The sequence below is a fragment of the Globicephala melas genome, chromosome 11, assembly GCF_963455315.2.
Source record: "Globicephala melas chromosome 11, mGloMel1.2, whole genome shotgun sequence".
In the NCBI taxonomy this organism is placed as follows: Eukaryota; Metazoa; Chordata; class Mammalia; order Artiodactyla; family Delphinidae; genus Globicephala; species Globicephala melas.
This window is the reverse complement of record NC_083324.2, coordinates 63639412-63657259: the sequence shown is the minus strand read 5'-3', so window position 1 is coordinate 63657259 and position 17848 is coordinate 63639412. Positions and strand designations below refer to the sequence as shown.

General features: G+C 55.4%; 1 protein-coding gene across 16 annotated transcripts in view; it reads left to right on the top strand.

Annotated features, from left to right (window-relative positions):
• The first annotated feature begins 15459 nt into the window (after positions 1-15459).
• The window catches only part of GRM4 (glutamate metabotropic receptor 4), a 111602-nt gene continuing 109213 nt past the window's right edge, over positions 15460-17848 (top strand). For 4 of the 16 annotated variants that reach the window (XR_009565693.1, XM_060307345.1, XM_060307347.1 and 1 more), the window contains exon 1: positions 16219-16968. The gene's annotated coding sequence lies outside the window, so the exon portion shown is untranslated. Of the gene's footprint in view, positions 15926-16214; positions 16969-17067; positions 17589-17848 lie in introns of those variants that run through there. The other 12 variants (XR_009565694.1, XR_009565695.1, XM_060307353.1 and 9 more) reach the window with 7 other exon arrangements.

Below are 17848 nucleotides of genomic sequence, written 5' to 3'. Positions count from 1 at the left end.
AAGCCCCTGGACCTGGAGCGCAGGCTGAGGCCCCAGCCAGGGCAGAGAGACAAGACGGGGCTCCCCTGGTGGCCCCGAGCCTGGGCCTGGCTGCAGGCCCGGGTCAGAAAGCAGCGGTGTGGGTCGCCTCGGGCCCCAGGGCCCCAGAGAGGGCAAGGCTGGAAGGACCAGGATGAGCCCTGTGCCTGGGACCAGCTGAGGACAGCTGGCCAGAGGGAAGGGGATCCCAGAGGGCCCCCGCCAAAGCCTGGTCTCTACAGTTTACGGCCTCTTTGGTTGGTGAGTTTCCCTTACCATTGCCTTTGTAAGGAAGGCCTTTTAGTTTAAGCCTCCAGCTTGCCGAGTGAATGAAGGTGGGCCCAGGTGTGTCCACCTGGTGGAAAATGCTTCCAAAGACAAACTTTCGGATCCTCAGTTTCCTCCCCTGTAAATGGGGTAATAATATTTACCTGAAGGGGTTGTTGTGAGGGACCGTGAACTTGTGAAAGGGTCTAGCACAGGGCCTGGGCCACAGCAGGTGCTCAGGCAATGGTCAGTTATTATTCGACCTCCCATCACACCTGCCCCAGTTGCCAGCACCTTAATGAAGGAGTGGGTGGAAAGGAGAAATGACCTAAAGGGCTGTCAGAGCGCCCTCTGCTGGCCAAGAGTGGTCAGAGGCCAAGTTGGAAAGTATTCCAAGGCCAGAAGAGGGGCTGCACCCACCTGGGGAGAAACTGATGACAGTCCTCCAGGGCCCAGCGTGGGGGCCAGTGGAGGACAGAGCTGTCCCGTCTACTGTCCTGAGATCCCTCATGGGGAGGAGGGAGCAGCTTCCAGTCCTGTAGATGCATGTGTACATCTGCAACAGCAGGGACAGCCAGCCCCCAAACCTGACACTTGCACTGTGAGCGTCTCCTGACTGCCAACACTCGCTGAGGTGTGGCTGGGGGAAGGGGGCTCTGCGCAGGCCTGGAGCTCCCGGTCGCCTGGTCTCAGGCCTGTGGCTTCCCCTCTCAGCTTGTTTCCTGCCCTGTGGACCAGATTCCGCCCATCCCACTCAGTCCTTTGGAATTACCGTGGTTTACCTTCAGCCTCCCACTCCATCCTTGGCAGCCCCGTGAGAGAGAGGTTTCCACTGCTACCTGACAGCTGCTTTTCAGAGAGGTTAAGTGACTGGGCTGAAGCCAACTTTGTGGTTGAGTCTGGGACCCCAGGTCCCAGCTCCAAGTCCTGTGTTCTTTGCGGGATGGTGGACGGTGGTGGAGATCCTCCTCTCTGCCCACCTTCCACCACCCACCCTGGACTTCAACCCTGCTGAGTCACTCCTCCCAGCTGGTTGGTTTGGCTTTGCCCTCTTTGCTTTGCAAAGGTGAGGACCTGGGCTGGAAGGAGCAGAGACCCCTTCAGCTGGCACAAAGGAGAACTGTGGTGAGCAGCAGGGAGGCACATGGCCAGGCTGCAGCAAGGGAGCTCCTTTCTTCCTCCTTTTTCTCTATGGATGGGGGATTTTCCTCCCCGCTTAGGCCACGGGGCAGTTCATAATATTCAATCCAGGCACATTATGATCTCTTTTTTTCTCTTGTCCAAGATCCTGGGGGGAAACACACACACACACATCAGGCTGAATGTGCACCCACTGCTGTGTGGGGCAGGGGCCAGGCGAGACAGCCCCAAAGTGCCCACCACCATAAGATTCTCTGAGATCTGGAAGATTCCATCCTTGGTGTCTGCCTGACGGCAGCTCCCCCAACCCACACCCCCAGCTTCCTTGATTTACTCGGGTCTGAGCCTGGTTCCTTTCCTCTAAGTCCCCAGGGTATCTTGAGTTACCCTGCTCAGAATCCCCCTTCTCTAGAAATTCCCCCCATAACATGTATAGCAGCCACATTCTTATATGATCTCAAATCCTTGGCCATGGTGATGGGATCCAGGGGAGGCACCTGACTGAGACTGGACCAAGCATATGACTATAACACTGGCCAAAGCCAGCCGGATCCAGGACAAAAGAATAAAGCCCTTCCCTGTGGATTGCTTATAACTGGGACCCAAGGAGTAGTGGTCAATCCTTTTCTCGTGTGGAAAGCAGCACGAATTCAAATTCAGAAACTCTTGAGGCCACGTGGAGAGAACATTTGTGTTTTCTTCCTTCATCCCCAAGTGATAGCCTCCTGATTTTCTTTTGGGAAGTGTCTTCTTCCCTGTGGTCTGATAGGACTGGCAGACAAAGGTGTAGGCCCAGCAACTGGGCTGGACCAATGGGATTCTCTCCTGGGGTTTTGGAGCTTGTGCAGAAATTCACAGGGAGGTGAGGTGGGTGGGGCTCAGCAAGTCCCCAAAAGGAGGATCCCTGAAGCCCCTGCTTCCTGTCCTCCCTGAGACTTGGTTAGTCACTGTTTGTTTTTTTTTCCAATTCTGTAAGCCAGGAGCTTCCAGTAAATTCTGCTTCTCTTTCTGTTCTTCAATGCCCCCACCCCACCACATGCACATTGGAAATTTTCAGAAGTGGCAAAGTTGGAAGAATAGTGCAGTGAAAGTCTTCTTCCCTTCACTTAGGTTCACCACCTGGTAAGATTTTGCCACATTTGTTCACACATGCACAATCAACTTTTTTTTCTTTCTGAATCATTTGCAACAGTTCATCCCTAAATCCTTTTGCAAAGTCCCCTGAGAATGAGGACATCCTCTTCCATAACCACAATACCATGATCACATCTTCCAGTTTTCTGTTGTTGCACAATCACCTCAAAACCTAGAGGCTAAAAACAACAACAATTATTTTATTATCCCTCTTGGGTTTTGTTTTGTTTTTTTAACATAAATAAATTTATTTATTTATTTATTCATGGCTACGTTGGGTCTTCGTTGCTGTGCGCAGGCTTTTCTCTAGTTGTGGCGAGTGGGGTCTACTCTTCATTGTGGTGCGTGGGCTTCTCATTATGGTGGCTTCCCTTGCTGTGGAGCATGGGCTCTAGGCGCACGGGCTTCAGTAGTTGTGGCTCGTGGGCTCTAGAGCACAGGCTCAGTAGTTGTGGTGTACGGGCTTAGGTGCTCTGCAGCATGTGGGATCTTCCCGGACCAGGGCTTGAACCCGTGTCCCCTGCATTGGCAGGCGGCTTCTCAACAACTGCGCTACCAGGGAAGTCCTCTCTCTTGGTTTTGTGGGTCGACTGGGCTCAGCTGGGGGGCTGTCTCTCAGGACCTCTCTTGTGGTTGTAGTCAGATGGGGGCCGGGGCTGGAGCCGTCTAATGTTCCTCATCCCCATGGCTGGTGGTTGAGACTGCCTGCTGGCTGGGACTGTTGGCCAGAACACCTCTGTGGGGATTCTCTGTGTTGCCTGGACGGCCTCACAGAGTGGTAGCTGGGTTCCCAGTGTCAGGGTCCCAGGGGGCAGGAAATGGAAGCTACCAGGTTCTTCAGGCCCCTACCAAACACTGGCAGAGCATCACTTCCACCTTATCATATTAGTCAAGGAGTCACAGAGCCCAGGTTTAGGGACAGGACAGAGTCCCATCCCTTGATTGGAGGAGTGTCCAAGAATTGGGGGGCTATATTTTAAAACTAACACACAACCCCATGAATTCAATGTCAACACAATAATTTTACCTAAAGCACAGTCTGTACTTAAGCTTGTCCCAATGATGTCCTTTTTTGTTTGTTTGTTTGCGGTACGCGGGCCTCTCACTGCTGTGGCCTCTCCCATTGTGGAGCACAGGCTCCGGACGCGCAGGCTCAGCGGCCATGGCTCACAGGCCTAGCCGCTCCGCGGCATGTGGGATCTTCCCGGACCGGGGCACGAACCCGTGTCCCCGGCATCGGCAGGCGGACTCTCAACCACTGCGCCACCAGGGAAGCCCCCAATGTTGTCCTTTATACCTATTTAAACAAATCCAGGATTCAGTCCAGGTTATGCCCTGCATTTAGTTGTCATGATTCTTTAGTATTCTAGAACCCTCTACATGTATTTTGTCTTTCAGGACATTGCTATCTTTGAAGAATCCAGTTGTCTTGCAGAATACGCTACAATCCATGTTTGTCTGGTGGTGTCCTCAGGATTTGATTCAACATTTTTTGGCAAGAATACTACCAAGATGGCATTGCATACTTCCTGCAGCACATCTGGGGCACATAATGTCATTAAATCAAAAGACATATGAACCCTCCCCCCACAAAACATGTCATTCATTGATTTATTAAAAACTTCACTTCGCTCTACCTATAGGACAGGGTGCTCTAGAACTAAGAAGCCTAATAAGTCACTCAAACCTCTCATCCTGTCTGAAAATGCCTGTTATTACTAATCAAGGGAAACAGAAGGTAATTCAACACGAACAGAAAGAAACAGACAACGTCCATTCAAAGAAAAAAAAAAAGAAAATGAGAATCAAAACATTTCAGCTGATGAAAATTCTCCTCCAGAAAACCACCACCAGGCAGTCTAACATAACACTTCAACCTGTGCTAAATACCCTTAAACAAGCTTTTGCAGATATGAAGAAAACACTGTAAATCAGAAATTTTAAGACATCATACAAAAATGGACCCCAAAATGAGAAGCAGGAAATGAGAGTTAGCAAAAATCAGGAAAGCAATAGAAGAAAAAGTCAAAATCATCTCACAAGTGAAGATTAAATTGCAAGATACGGGACTTCCCTGGTGGTCCTGTAGTTAAGACTCTGTGCTCCCAGTGCAGGGGTCCCAGGTTTGGTCAGGGAACTAGATCCTGAGTGCCACAACTAAAGATCCCACGTGCCACAGCTAAGACCCAGGGCAGCCAAATAATAAAATAAATAAATAAATATTTTAAAAATTGCAAGGTACTCAACTGAAAATATCATAAGAGGCATTCACATCATAAAAGGAATGAAAAAATCCAAGAGAACAAAAATAAAATCAATCACAAAGTCAGAAGTGTCAGAGAAAAAGAGATGGTTAAATATAAGCAAAGATGTTCCAACATACACATAACGAGTGCTCAGAGACAGAAAAACAAAACAATAGAAGAGAACTAAGATCACACAAAAGTGTAACTTCCCACAGAAAAAAGAAACTTTCTAGAAATAAATGACATGAACATAATAAAAGGGCCTATCGGGTTTTCCCTGGTGGCCCAGTGGCTAAGACTCTGTGCTTCCAATGCAGGGGGCGTGGGTTCAATCCCTGGTCGGGGAACTAGGATCCCACATGCTGCACGGTGTGGCCAAAAAATTAAAAAAATATATATAAAAGGGCCTATCAAGTACTTAGAAAAAATGACCTGGAATGGTCAACTCTGGGACAAATGTTAGTAAAACCTAGAAAAAGAAGAAACGTGTCCTGGTCATGCTGAAGGTGGGGGGCCTGGCAGTGTTATTTACTCTCCCTGTTGTTTTCAGTGGCTTTGGGAGGATGTGTGGAGAGACTTGGATTTCAGCAGCTGCCGTTATCTAAGGGAACCTGGAACCCAGCTCAGGTCCTCTTGGTGAACTGGAGAGACCACTGGGAAGTTACATATGAGTTGTCAAGTCAGTTCCTGTTACTTTGTTTTATTTTTGCTTAAGTTGGCCAGAATCATCTTGTTGCTCGTAACCAAAGGTTCTGAGCTGTAATATCGTGTTTCCTGCTGACTGGATGGAGCTGGGTTGCAGAGAGAAGCAGATGTGAGCTAGAGAGGTGAAGGAGTTTTGGAGCCCGTGGGAGCCCTCGTTTCAACCCATTCAGAATTCTGTGTATTTACTGAAATTTTTGCTGAAGTACTACACACTTTCACAGAATGGACACACCCATGTCATTAGCATCCAGATGAAGGATGGAACACACAAACCCCGAGAGGCCCCTTACATACCTTTGGGTCACTGCCCCCACTCAGGGGTAACCAAAATTGATTTCTCTCACTACAGGTTACTGTGACCTGTTTTTATACTTTGTGTGAATGGAATCACACAGAATCACCCAACATGTATACTCAGGTCTGGCTTCTTTTGCTCAATAGGATGTCTGTGAGTTTCACCCATGTTGCTGTAGAGATTTAGGATCCATTTTGGAGATGGAACAGGTAGGACTTGGAGAGTCATCATTTGCCCAGTGCCCTTGGGCAAAGCACATCACTTCTCTGAACTCAGTCCTCTCATCTGTAAAATGGGACTGATGCTCATTCCCGGCTGTTAGTGCTGCAGTTTCCTCACTGAGCTCCTTCAAAGGGCCTGGAATAGAGCAGAGGCCGCGGGAGCCCTCTCCTTCCTCTTGTCTAAAAGAGTGTAGCTGTGCAGTTTGTGGGAATGTAAGTTGGTGCAGCCACTGTGGAAAACAGTATGGAGGTTCCTCAGAAAACTAAAAATAGAGTTACCATATGACTCAGCAATCCCACTCCTGGGCATATATCTGGACAAAACTATAATTCAAAAAATACATGCACCCCTATGTTCATAGAAGCACTATTCATGATAGACAAGACATGGAAGCAACCTAAATGTCCATCGACAGAGGAATGGATAAAGAAGATGTGGTATATATATGCAATGGAATACTGTTCAGCCATAAGCAGGAAGGAAATAATGCCATTTGCAGCAACATGGATGCAACTAGAGATTATCATACTAAGTAAGTCAGAAAGAGAAACAAATACCATGTGATATCACTTATATGTGGAATCTAAAATATGACACAAATGAACTTATCCATGAAACAGACACAGACTCACGGACATAGAGAACAGACTGGTGGTTGCCAAGGGGGAGAGGGTTGGGGGAGGGACGGAGTGGGAGTTTGGGGTTAGCAGATGTAAGCTTTTATATATAGAATGCATGAACAACAAGGTCCTACTGTAGAGCACAGAGAACTATATTCAATATCCTATGAGAAACCATAATGGAAAAGAATATATATAAAAAAAGAATGTAGTGACTTCCCTGGTGGTCCAGTGGTTAAGAATCCGCCTTCCAATGCAGGGGACATGGGTTCGATGCCTGGTCAGAGAACTAAGATCCCACATGCCTTGGGCAAGGAAGAGCCAGCCATAATGAAGACCCAGCGCATGCCCCCCCCCAAAAAAAGAATGTATATATGTATAACTAAATCACTTCGCTGTACAGCAGTAATTAGCACAACATTGTAAATCAACTATACTTCAATTAAAAAAAAAAGAGTGTAGCTGTGGCTGCTAGCACTTGGGCTTGGTCGTCCCCAGTGTGTGAAACAGGGGCACCTCTCTCCACCCACACCCCTCCCCACACTGCACTTCCCAATTTGGAAACAGCTCTTTCCCTGGCGTGCTCTTCTCTCAGTGCTCTCCTCAATCCCCAGTCCTTGGCCCATGGGAGGACGTGGCTGTGCTCTCAGTAAACATATTAGGCCAATAATGATGCCTGTTAGGGATGACTTCTTGCAGTTGAGGAAGCCTTAGCTTGCGCACGCCAGCGCAGGGGGCTGAATCCCAGCGCTCTTTCCGCTCTCTGAGCCTCTGTGAAGAGCAGACTGTCTATATACCTCTCAGGGCTGTGATGAGAGCGACAGGAGCAACCTCGTGACAGAGCCAGCCAAACTTGCGCCTGTAATGCCCGCACCGCGGGAGTGAGACGCCGTGCACGTTGCATCGCTGGGATGATTACACATGGGCCCTCCAACACTTTGTGATTTCATTGGTTTGAGGTGCGGACGGACATCGGAGCTCCCCCAGGTGACTCTAATGTGCAATAGAGTTGGCAACCGGGGCCAGGCACACAGTGAGAGCACAGTAAATGTTGACCTGGGCGGAGAGAGGCCGGAGCCGGCTGGGAAGGTTGGAGGGTGCAGCTTCCTGCGGCTGGCGCGCCCCCTTGCTCCCCTTACGCGTCTCCTATTTGCGCCTCCAGCTCCCTTACTCTGCCTTCCTCTCACCCAGGAATCCAGGACATCCCTCACCTGCCGCCTCCTGTCCGGGGTCAGCCCACTTCCTTCTGGATTTGGGGGTAGTGCCCCCCTCCATCCCTGCTGTCAGCGCAGGTGAGCCCAGCCACGCACGAATCGAATCGGAGGGGGCGGTAGCCCAGCCTGGAAACAGCCCTGAAATAGACACCCCCGCCGCCCCCGCTGCCTCCTCCCAGGATCTACTCGAGTGAAAAACAACCCTTTCTATCTGAATGTCTCTCCAGGCGTCGAAGTGGGGAGGCACCGAGTCCTGCTGGCCGCGTAGACCCGGGCGTGGGTCCAGCTATGATGCGCGCACGGACCCTCCCCGGGCGGGCCAGCGCGTGCAGTGAGGGCGCCCGACCACCGGGCGGCGCTGCTGGCCCGCGATGGGAGCCTCGCGGCAGCTGGGGCTCCGAGCCGGACCGGTTGGGAAGGGAGAAGGCCAGCGCTGTGGCTCTCCAGTAGGGAGGCTCCTCACGCCCCTTCTCCGTCTGGGGCGTCCCGAGAGGTGATCTCCCCGCATATCTGGGGTGGAGCAGGGCCGAATGGGCTCTTCATCCTGAGGAGGCCGGGGCAGGGGGCTTGTCCAGGCCAGTGATGCAGCCTTCTGCAGGAGCTGGCAGGGAGAGAAATGGGGCCACCGTCCCCACTCTCTTGATTCTTCTTTTTGTCTCACGTTTCCCACATGCTTCCTGAGTTCTGAACTTTGGTGGCAGTCGTGGGGAGGAGGTCAGGACTATCTATACATCTAACTCTTAGTCTGTGTGTCCATCGACCTGTCTACCCAGGTGACATTTGTTCCCCACAGGCTCTAAACCAGCTGGACTGAAGAAATGGGAGGTGAGTAGAAGATCACCCCTCCCAGTCTGGGGAAGGCAAACCAGTGAACGGGATGCCCTGGAATTCCGGATCCAGGTGGTGGTTAAGCTGGGCCTTGAAGGTCAAGGAGAGGGTTTCTGGGTGAGAAGGGCAGGTGATTCAGCCACAGAGGTGAGAGGGAGGATGGAGGGCCCAGGGTCACAGGCTGGAGGGAGCCAGGAGCTGCATCCACGATCTCACCCAACCATCCATAGGGACAACCCTGGGGGATCCCCTCCTGATCCATGAGGAAACTGACAGAGGTCAAGGGACTGGCTGTGGGCCCCCCCCCACGGTGGTGAGTGTTCAGCTGGGGCTGATGCAGGTGTATGAGGCTCAGGTGGAGAAAGCACCGGCCTTTAACCACAGAGCACCTTAACCGGGCATACAGGGCCAGGGTCAGCCTGCGTCAGCTCGCAGTCCTGAGCACTCTGACCCTGGCCTCCCAGGAGCACAGGGGCTCTTTCATGCTCCTGGCTTCTACTCTGTGCTCCTGAGATTTCTCCTGCTCTGCTCTCCTCCCCGCTCACACCTTGCTTTTGGGAGGGGGTCTGTCTGCCATCAGCCATGACCTCTGCAGTGTGTGGGAAAAGCCCTTGCCCCTGGTAAGGGGATTCAATTCAGACTCTACCAGCGGGTAGGGGATACCGGGTGGGGCAGAGTCCATGCTGTAGGAGCCCCACTCCTCCTGTGACCACCAGGGCCAGAGAAGCCATGGGCCAAGGGGCTAGGAGCTCAGAGCTGGGGCTGTGCAGAATTGGGGCCAGGGTCAGAAGTCAGACTGAGCTCTGCAGTGAAACTGCTGTGCAGCCCTGGCCCGGTGGCTCCCCATCTCTGGGCATCAGTTGCTCCCTGAAGGGGTGGGGCAGATCCCTGAGGTGGGGAGGGCAGAGGGGAGGCCCAGGTGTGGGGACGTAGGGGTGGAGCGGGGTGTGGGGGACAGATGGGGTGGGATGGGAAGCCCTGGTTCTCTGGGTTGGGTGTGGCCGCCTGTTAGCACACCTGGCTGAGAGGCCCTATCTCCCCACCCAGCCACTGTCCCATCTTGCTTCTGCCTGTCCCCCGCGTATCTCCAGCTGTGGGGCCTCATACCCCACTCCAGCTGGTTGGAGTTCTATTAATATTTCAGTTTGATGAATTAAAGATTCTTTCTCCCCTCCTCCTTCTGATGTCCCAGGTGGGAATTAAAAGCACATCCGATCCGGTCAAATGCCATTAAAATGCAGCCCACGAGGGTAGGAGCTGGCGGGTGTGGGCTTTTCTTTCCCAGCACTGCTTTCTCCTCTTTGGGGGTGTCTGGGTGATGGCTGGTCTTTGTGGGTGGGTATGGGAGGCAAGAGAGAGCTGAGGTGGAGGAGCAGGAGGGGTGTTTGCCTAAATGCTGCTGCTTTAGAGGAAGCTGCACCCCCTGTGTGTGGGGCTCGGGTTCCGGATAAGTGAGGATGTGGGGATGGGGCAGGGCAGGGCCCCTGCAACCCCTGCCCCGTGACCTGACCAGGACACCCCCATGGCGTGTTTTCCGGGTCAGCCCAGCTGTCCCGGCTCTCCCCGGGGGGCTGCTGCAGGCACCTAGCAGTGAGGATGAAAGCCTTGGAGTCAGCATGGGCGGGATCGATGCTCCTTGAGGCTCCACTAGCAAGAGGTCCTGCGGGGTCCTTCCCAGCTTTCTATCCTGCCAGCTGTCTGGCTCCACCTTAGCAGGGAGCAAATGCTGGGACTTCCTTCCATGCTGTCCAGGAGGTTCCTGAGGAGGGCCAAGGCTGGAGTGTGGTGGGGAATGATGGAGGGCCCGCCGGGGATTCCCAGCCTGGTTGTCAGCCAGCCAGCCAGGCTGTGTGGCCTTTGCCCCAACCCAAGGGGCTGGGGCCCGTTTGGAGGACAAGCTAAGGTTCCAGTCATAGGGATCCTTAGACCTGAAAAGCGCTTCTCAGCCCCATCCTTTCCCTTCAACCCTGAAGAGCCCCCAGTGGCAGCAGCATAATGGTCCACATTTGCTGGTGGAGGGAGCTGAGGCTCAATGTAGGCGGGGCTCATGGGACACAGGGTGGGGGGCATGCTGTGGACAGTGTGTGAGGCCGGGGTGCTCCGTGGCGTGTGTGACGATCGGGGAGGTGTGTGGTGGGCATGAAGGAAAGGACGGGTAGGATCTGGAGAAGGCACTGCAGGTGGGGCACGGGGAAGCAAAGACATCCCCTTTCCAGGTCACCCCCCCACCCCTGTCCCCTTGCCTGGCCTCCTGCAGGCCTCCTCTCTGGGCCAGCTGGACTGCATCCCCTCCTGCCCCGTCACCTGGCTGCTCTCCTGACGCCCAGAGCCCTGCCATCAGCGGAAGGAGCAGGCCTGCCATGAGGCCCAGGGTGGGGCAGGAGGGCTTTAAAAAGTTAATTGTATTTTGATCTGGGCTGTGACATCCATTCTAATGCTATTGGGCTCACAGCTGACAGCCCCGGACATATGGAGGGAGAGGGATAATAAGTAGTTTTAAATTGCAGCATGGCAAAGAGGCTGGAAAACCCAGAGTCTTAAGAAAAAAGAGGGAGAAAGAGGAGAAGAGAGAGGAGGAGAGAGTGGAATCAAGGAGGAGGAAGCATCCTTCTCTGGGAGGGGTGGGGTCGGTCATCATTCGTTTAACAAGCCAACCTTTATTGGGTGCCTGCTGCATGCTTGGTACAGGCTCAGCTCGTGGAGGCTCAGATGCCCAGTCAGGCTATGGAACCCCCCCTCCTCCTCCTTCCCCCTCCCCCCGCCCCCCTCCACAGCACTCAGCTCTTCCAAATCCTACTCCTCTTTCAGGGTCTAAGTGATAGCTCCCCTGAGGGCCCTGACCTCCCAGCCTCAGCTGCCCCTCCCTCCCTGACCACCCAAGAGCCTGGGGCTATGCCACAGCCTCCCCTGCTTTTCCTTCCTCATATCCCCTCCCTCTAGCAATCTGGTGCCCGCTGTCCCCTAAATCCTTACCTACCTGGTCTGGCTCCTGCATCCGGTCCCCAGCACTTGGGTTTAGCAGAGCTGTGTTCAGAATCTGCTCTCTCTGCTCCGTCCAGCTTCTCTCCTCTTCCCACACGTCAGGGCGGGTTGGGAGGGTGTAGATACAGCTGTGCTGTGGACCCTGGAAAGACTTTGGTCCAAATGGGATGATTACAGGTCGCTGGGGCCAGATGGTTTTGGAATTTAGAAAGATAATATGGCACAAATATGATATATTTTGCAACAGCGCCAGGGGGCCTGGGGCAGCATCCCCAAAACAATACGCTGGCTCAGGTTCCTGTGGTGAAACAGAGTATCTCCCACCGAGGGAGCAAGACAGTTACAATGACTCGCTTTCATATCAGGTTTTGCAGCCAAATGACTTTGCCTAAAATTTATGGACAAACTGGTTTTCAGAGGCTGTTGGATTTTGGAATTGTGGAAAGGGGATGATGGCTTTAGCCAACTAATTAGTCCAAGTCAAAGGTCTGAGAAAGTTCCAGGGGTTGTGGGAGGATTCCTGAGGTTGGACCCACACCAGCCGCAAAGGAGGGAGTCACTCCCTGGCCTGTCCCCGAGCCTGGCCTGGGGGCAATTTCTGAGTACCTGTGTCCTTGAGACTCAATATCTCTGTGGGGCAAAGGAGAGGGGCTGGGGTGGCCCTGGGAGGCTAAGTAGGGGTGACTTACCCCAGGGTGCTTAACCCTGGGCCTCACCTCTCACCCCAGCTCTCCTCAACTCCTCTGAGCCTGCAGGGTGACTTAGGACTCTCTGCAGAGCCTGGGGCCATGCCTTGTCTTGTAGTCAGTTCTTCATGCTGGAAATGTCCTGCCAGGGGACAATTATTGTTTAAACAAATTCCCCTATCAGAGAATTTCCATTTCATGGCCTGGTTCAGGGGAAACCAAAACTGAAACCCATCAGACCCCCAGGCTGAGGCGATGACTGGTTTCACTCCACATGGGGACCATTTCTCAGGTGCTCCAGGCCTGCCAGGCTCCCCCCAGGCCCCTGCACCTTCAAGCTCACTTTGATCTAGTTCAACAAATTCTAAACTTCAGGATTTTCAAAGACCATTGCCCTCTCCTATTAGGAATCTTCTGAAATGGAGAAGTCCTAGAGCAGCTTGGTGAGTTTGAGTTGCCAACCCAGTGGGTGGGAAAAGGCAGGCAAGTTGTTTTCCCTTGCCAGGGAGGCCAGAATGAGAGCAGGAAGAAAGAATCTGCTGCAGCAGGAGGGAGTTAGGTCAGACCTCAGGAAGAACTTCCAGGTCATAATGATATAAAGTACGGGTGCAGGACTTTCTATGATTCTTTCCTCTAGGACTACCTGCCTCTTTCTCTCCCCCCGAAGCCATCTGTCCATCGGTGCTGAGATGGTGTCTCCTTTTCTCTGGGGAGGCCCATGTGTGCAGGACTGGTGGATTAGAATATCCCCCCCTGAGGACCCCACCAGTGTCAATCAGGTCAACTTCCTTAAAGATTTCAGAATAAGACCCAACACCAAATCCCAGCATCCTTAGAAAGAACTCGGCCCAGCCCCTCATGTCACTGATGGGGAAACCAATGCTCAGAGAGGCTGGGCAACTCCCCCAGGTCACACAGCCTTAGCACCGAGGCCCTGGCCTCCTGCTTTCAGCCCTGTGCCCCCCTCCCAGTCAGAAAACAGCTCTGAGGAGTGGGAATGGGACTGCTTGATGAAGAGCAGTTTGGAATTTGGGCCCTCGCAGCTGGCCCACGCTGGGGCCCTGCTATGTGATTCCTTGAGGTCACCTGTGGTCACTCTTCTCCCACAGAGGCAGCTCTGTAGTTCCTTTGTCTCCAGGGCAGGGGACAACAACTGATGTTTCTGGAGGTGTGTGTGAGTGTGTCTGTGTGTATGTCTGTGTCTGAGGATCTCTGTGTGGGTGCGTCTCTGTGTATGTGTGTACATATGTGTCTCTGTGAATGTGTATCTGAATGTGTCTCTACGTCTGTGGCGGGGGTGTGTCTGTGTGTGTGAGTCTGTGTGTCCCTGTGTGTCTGTTACCATGATAAGTCAAGTCAGCCATGAGTCAGCATGAGGGAGAAGATGTGTCCCAGCTGGACCAGGCTGGGGGTCACAGGTGAGGGCTGGGTGGCTGACCACTCTGCGGCTGGAGGCCTGGAGGCCTGGGAGGGCCCAGGACGGCTGCCCAGAAGACCTAGGCCTCAGGCTGAGACCTTCAAACTGGACGAGTCCACAAACTCAGCCATCTGCCAGCCAACAGTGTTTCTTTTTTTAACCCCTGAAAAATATAGCCTACCCAGGCTTCTGCGACACAGCTGGTGGGGGGTGGGATAATTATGGCCAGAGTGCAGGCAATGCTGAGGGCCAGGGGGTGGGGAGAGCGGCTGGGCTCCTTTTGGCTCTCAATAAACCATGGCCCCTTTATGTTCAGTTCCATTCATTCATTCATTCATTCAACAAAAGGCTATTCAACAAAAGGATATTGAGGACTATATTCTGTGTTAAAAACTGCAGTGGCTCCCACTTCTGGGCACCTAAACACAAGACTGGGTGCCCTGCATCCATTATTTCATTCCCTCTTCATGATGGCCTTGCCAGTAGGGCCCAGACTCTGGCCCTTATGGACCCTTGGTAGGAATCAGACAAAGGACCCCCATCTTTTAGGCAGACCCATCCTCAAGACAGGATGTGTCCCATGTCAAGCCCAAGGCAGGCTGAACTTGAACCTCCCAGCACCCCTAACTGGGTGGCTTCTTGCACAGCAACCCGGCCGCCCTGCTCTGAGGTCAGCATCATGGTCCTTTTTGTACAGGTGGGAAACTGAGGGACCCTGGGCAGGAGGACCCAGGTATGCTGGGGGTTTGGTTGGAACCTGGGCAGGCTGTTCCCAAGGCCACGGCCTCTCCAGGAGTGACTTGAGTTTCCTGTAAGCCCAGAGCAGCGCACACGCGGTTGGGCAGAGCCGGCAGACAGCGGGAGCTTTGGTGGCCTTAGCTCATTCATGCCTCTCTAAAATGCGTCTGGCCGAGGTGCGCACGGCCATGGGTGCACACTTCAAGGGCAGGGTGCTCTCTTCAAGGGCAGGGTGCTGTGCTGCCCTCTGTGTATTCCTGGGACTAGGAATGCAGCAGGATCTCGGTCAGTACTGGTTGCATCAAAAAAAAAAAAAAAAAAAAAGGCGTGAATGAATGCATGAATGAATGCATGATCACCGCCCTCCCACCAGAGACTTCAGTCTGACTGGGTAAATGAGACATGTATTTGGGGCTATCACATGAGACAGTTACAAAGAGAGTTCATGTTTTGCCAACATGTGTTCATTCACCAAACAGTGATTGAGCTTTCACTAGGACCAGGCATGGTGCCAGGCCCTGGATGAACCATGGTGAACAAGATATGGTTCTGGCCTGGCAGTGTCTGGAATTCTGGAGGTGGGAGTGCCTGAGTGGGTCTTTGGGAAGGTGCCGGGGCATTGGATGAGGAGCAGGGAGGGAGAAAGGGCAGAGTAGGGGAGGGTCAGACCCTGCTATTCCCAGGCCGTCCCAGACATTCCCCTGATCTAGAAGAAGAAATTATCTGTGGAAATGAGGGGTTGGGCTGTGGGGGGCATGAATCCCCCCAGGCCTGGGCACAGTGGAGCCCAGATGGCACTCTGCAGGTCAGCCAGGATGACTGAGGTACTGACGTGGAGGAGGGAGGCCGCTGGTCAGCCACTCTCCCCCCCCCAGCTCTCTGGCACTGTGCTGAGCACCCTCCCTGGGACAAGGACAGTCACTTGTCACAGCTCTAACTGAAGACACTTCTGCAGTCTGGGATGGGATGCTCTTGCAATCCTAAGAGGGCTGCAAGTCTCCCTCCCTCTCTTCCTCTCTAAGGCCAGCCCTCTCCTGGGATTTTTCACAGCCCCCTGGGGAGGAGGAGAGCTGGGGCTCCAGCTTCTCCCTGGCTAAGGGATTTTTTCCCCAGGCTCGCTCCTGTCTGCCAGCCAGGCCACCTGTTAAACTTTGCAGACCAGGGCTGGAGGGAGACCAGTGGGCTGTGGGCCATGGAGTGGGAGTTCCCCAAGCCTGGTGGAGTTCTGGGGTGGAAGGGACTTCAGTGGGAAGGGGCTCCTGAAGGCTGTGTGACCAGGGGCAAATGGAATCCCCTCCCCCTCCCATCCTGTGTCATATGCTCAAACCAGGAGCAGTGGGCTGTGCAAATGAACATGCCACATGGGGGCACACGCCACGTGCGTGGTGCAGATGTGTGATAAGCTGGCCTAAGGTGGGGGTCTTAGTGATGCTCAGGGAAGATGGGGTGGGGGTGGGGAGGAGTGTGACCCCTTGGCATCACTGTGTTTGCTGTACTTCTCAGGGAGTGTGTCGGGATGCTATGTTCCTTGACCCTCGACCTTTGGGGTCAGGAGGGGTCCCTGCCAAGTCCTTTGAGTCGAGGAGCAGACATCCGCCCCGGGGGAGGGGGGAAAAGGGGGCTTCCAGGAGAGGACGCCGGTGGGGCGTCGTGAGAGGGGGAGCAGAAGGCGGGGCTGGTGCGGAGGGGTGGCGGGAAGCTGGGCAAGCCCCAGCCTTCCGGCGGTGGAGGTGTGGGGTCGGTGGTGGGCTCCCAGGTGCTCTCTTTTTAAAAGGCCGGCGGAAGCCGCGCGCTCGGCCGCACCTGCAGAGCAAACTTGGCGGGCAGGGCTTGCGCCTTCCCGAGTGTGGCGGCAGCAGAGTGGGCGTCGGGCTGAGCGGCTGCGGTCCCCTCGCCCCCTCGTGCTCCCGGCGCCCGCCCCCTCCCGCAGCCTCCCCTCTCGGCGTCTTCCTCGCTTGCTCGCTCGCTCGCTCTCCAGCGCGCTCTCAAGCTCGCTCTCCTTTTTTCTTGCTGCCGTGCGGCTGCCGCGGCGCCCCCGGGCGCCCGCATCTCAGCCGGCTGAGCTCGCTGCTCGGCTCACGTTCCACTCCCTTCCTAGCCCGGAGCCCTCGGCCAGACCCCGCACCCCGGAGCCGCCTCCTCTCTCCCTCCGGCTCGGACGTCGGGCTCCGCGGCGGACGGAGCAGGGCTGCCCGCCGCTCCCTAGCTCGCTGGCTCGCTCTCGCCGGAGCAGCAGCAGACCGCTGCGCGATTGGAGGCGGCTCGGGCCGGGCGGCCGCCTGCTCCTCCCCGCTGCGTCCCGGACTCCGGGCGGCTCCGCGCCGGGCTCGGACCGCAGCGTTCGAGCCGCCCGCCGCGGCCCGGGCTCCGGCCACCGCGAAAAGCCAGCCTCCGGCCGCCGCCTCCTTGCGCCCCCGGCGCGGGCGGGTGCGCCACCGAGTCCTCGCCGGCGCGCGGTGAGTTGTGGCCCGCGGGGAACGGGCAGAGGGGACCGTGCCCTCCGGCCTCTGGGGCGCGAGCTGCGGCGGGGACTCCAGGGCTCGGGGAGGTGGCCTCTGACGAGCTCCCGGGCTCGGGGCTGCCCAGAGGGCCGGCGGACCGGAGCTTTCGGGGCTGGAGGGCGCTGGACCCGGGCTAGAGGGTCTCCCCTCGGGGCTGGGGCCGGCTGTCCCACCGCCCCGAGACAGGCAGTAGGGCAGTGGCTCTTTCGCGGGCCTGGGGGAAAGTGTCTCTGTGCCTGGGGTTGTTTCGGGTTCCCCCGACTGGGGGGTCGAGCCCGCGCTCAGGTGGGGGCGGCGGCATCAGAGCGCCCCCTCTGCGGAGAGACAGGGCGGGCGGGGGCGCGGGCCGTTCTTTGCCCCGGTTCCCCACGGTCTCCCGGCGGGAGAGCAGCGTCAGCCTCGCGCGCCTCTGCTCCTTGACCCACACCAGCCCCGCGTCCCGCTCCCGTGGCCGCCCCAGCGTCGCCTTCGTCTCCGACCGACCCCGGCGCCGGAGGCTTGCTCTCGGCGGAGGCGGGATGGGACGGCACCCCAGGGTCTGGGGTCTCCCCGCGGCCCCGGGACTTCACGGTCAGGTGCTTCTCGGATATTCGGGACCGACCCTCTCCGGGACCCTGATGAACCTTTGCTTCTACGCGGCCGCGGGGCGGGCAGCCGGGCCGTGTCCGTGTGTGTCCGTGTGTGTGTGTCCGTGTGTGTGTGTGTGTGTGTGTTTTCGGGGGGTCCCTCCGGGGTCGGCTTTCCCCGGCGCTCAGGAGCTGAAAGCGCCCCCTCCCCGCGCGGGGGCGGGGCTGGGAGGGGGAGGCCCCGACTGCGAGAGGCGCCCCCGCACCGG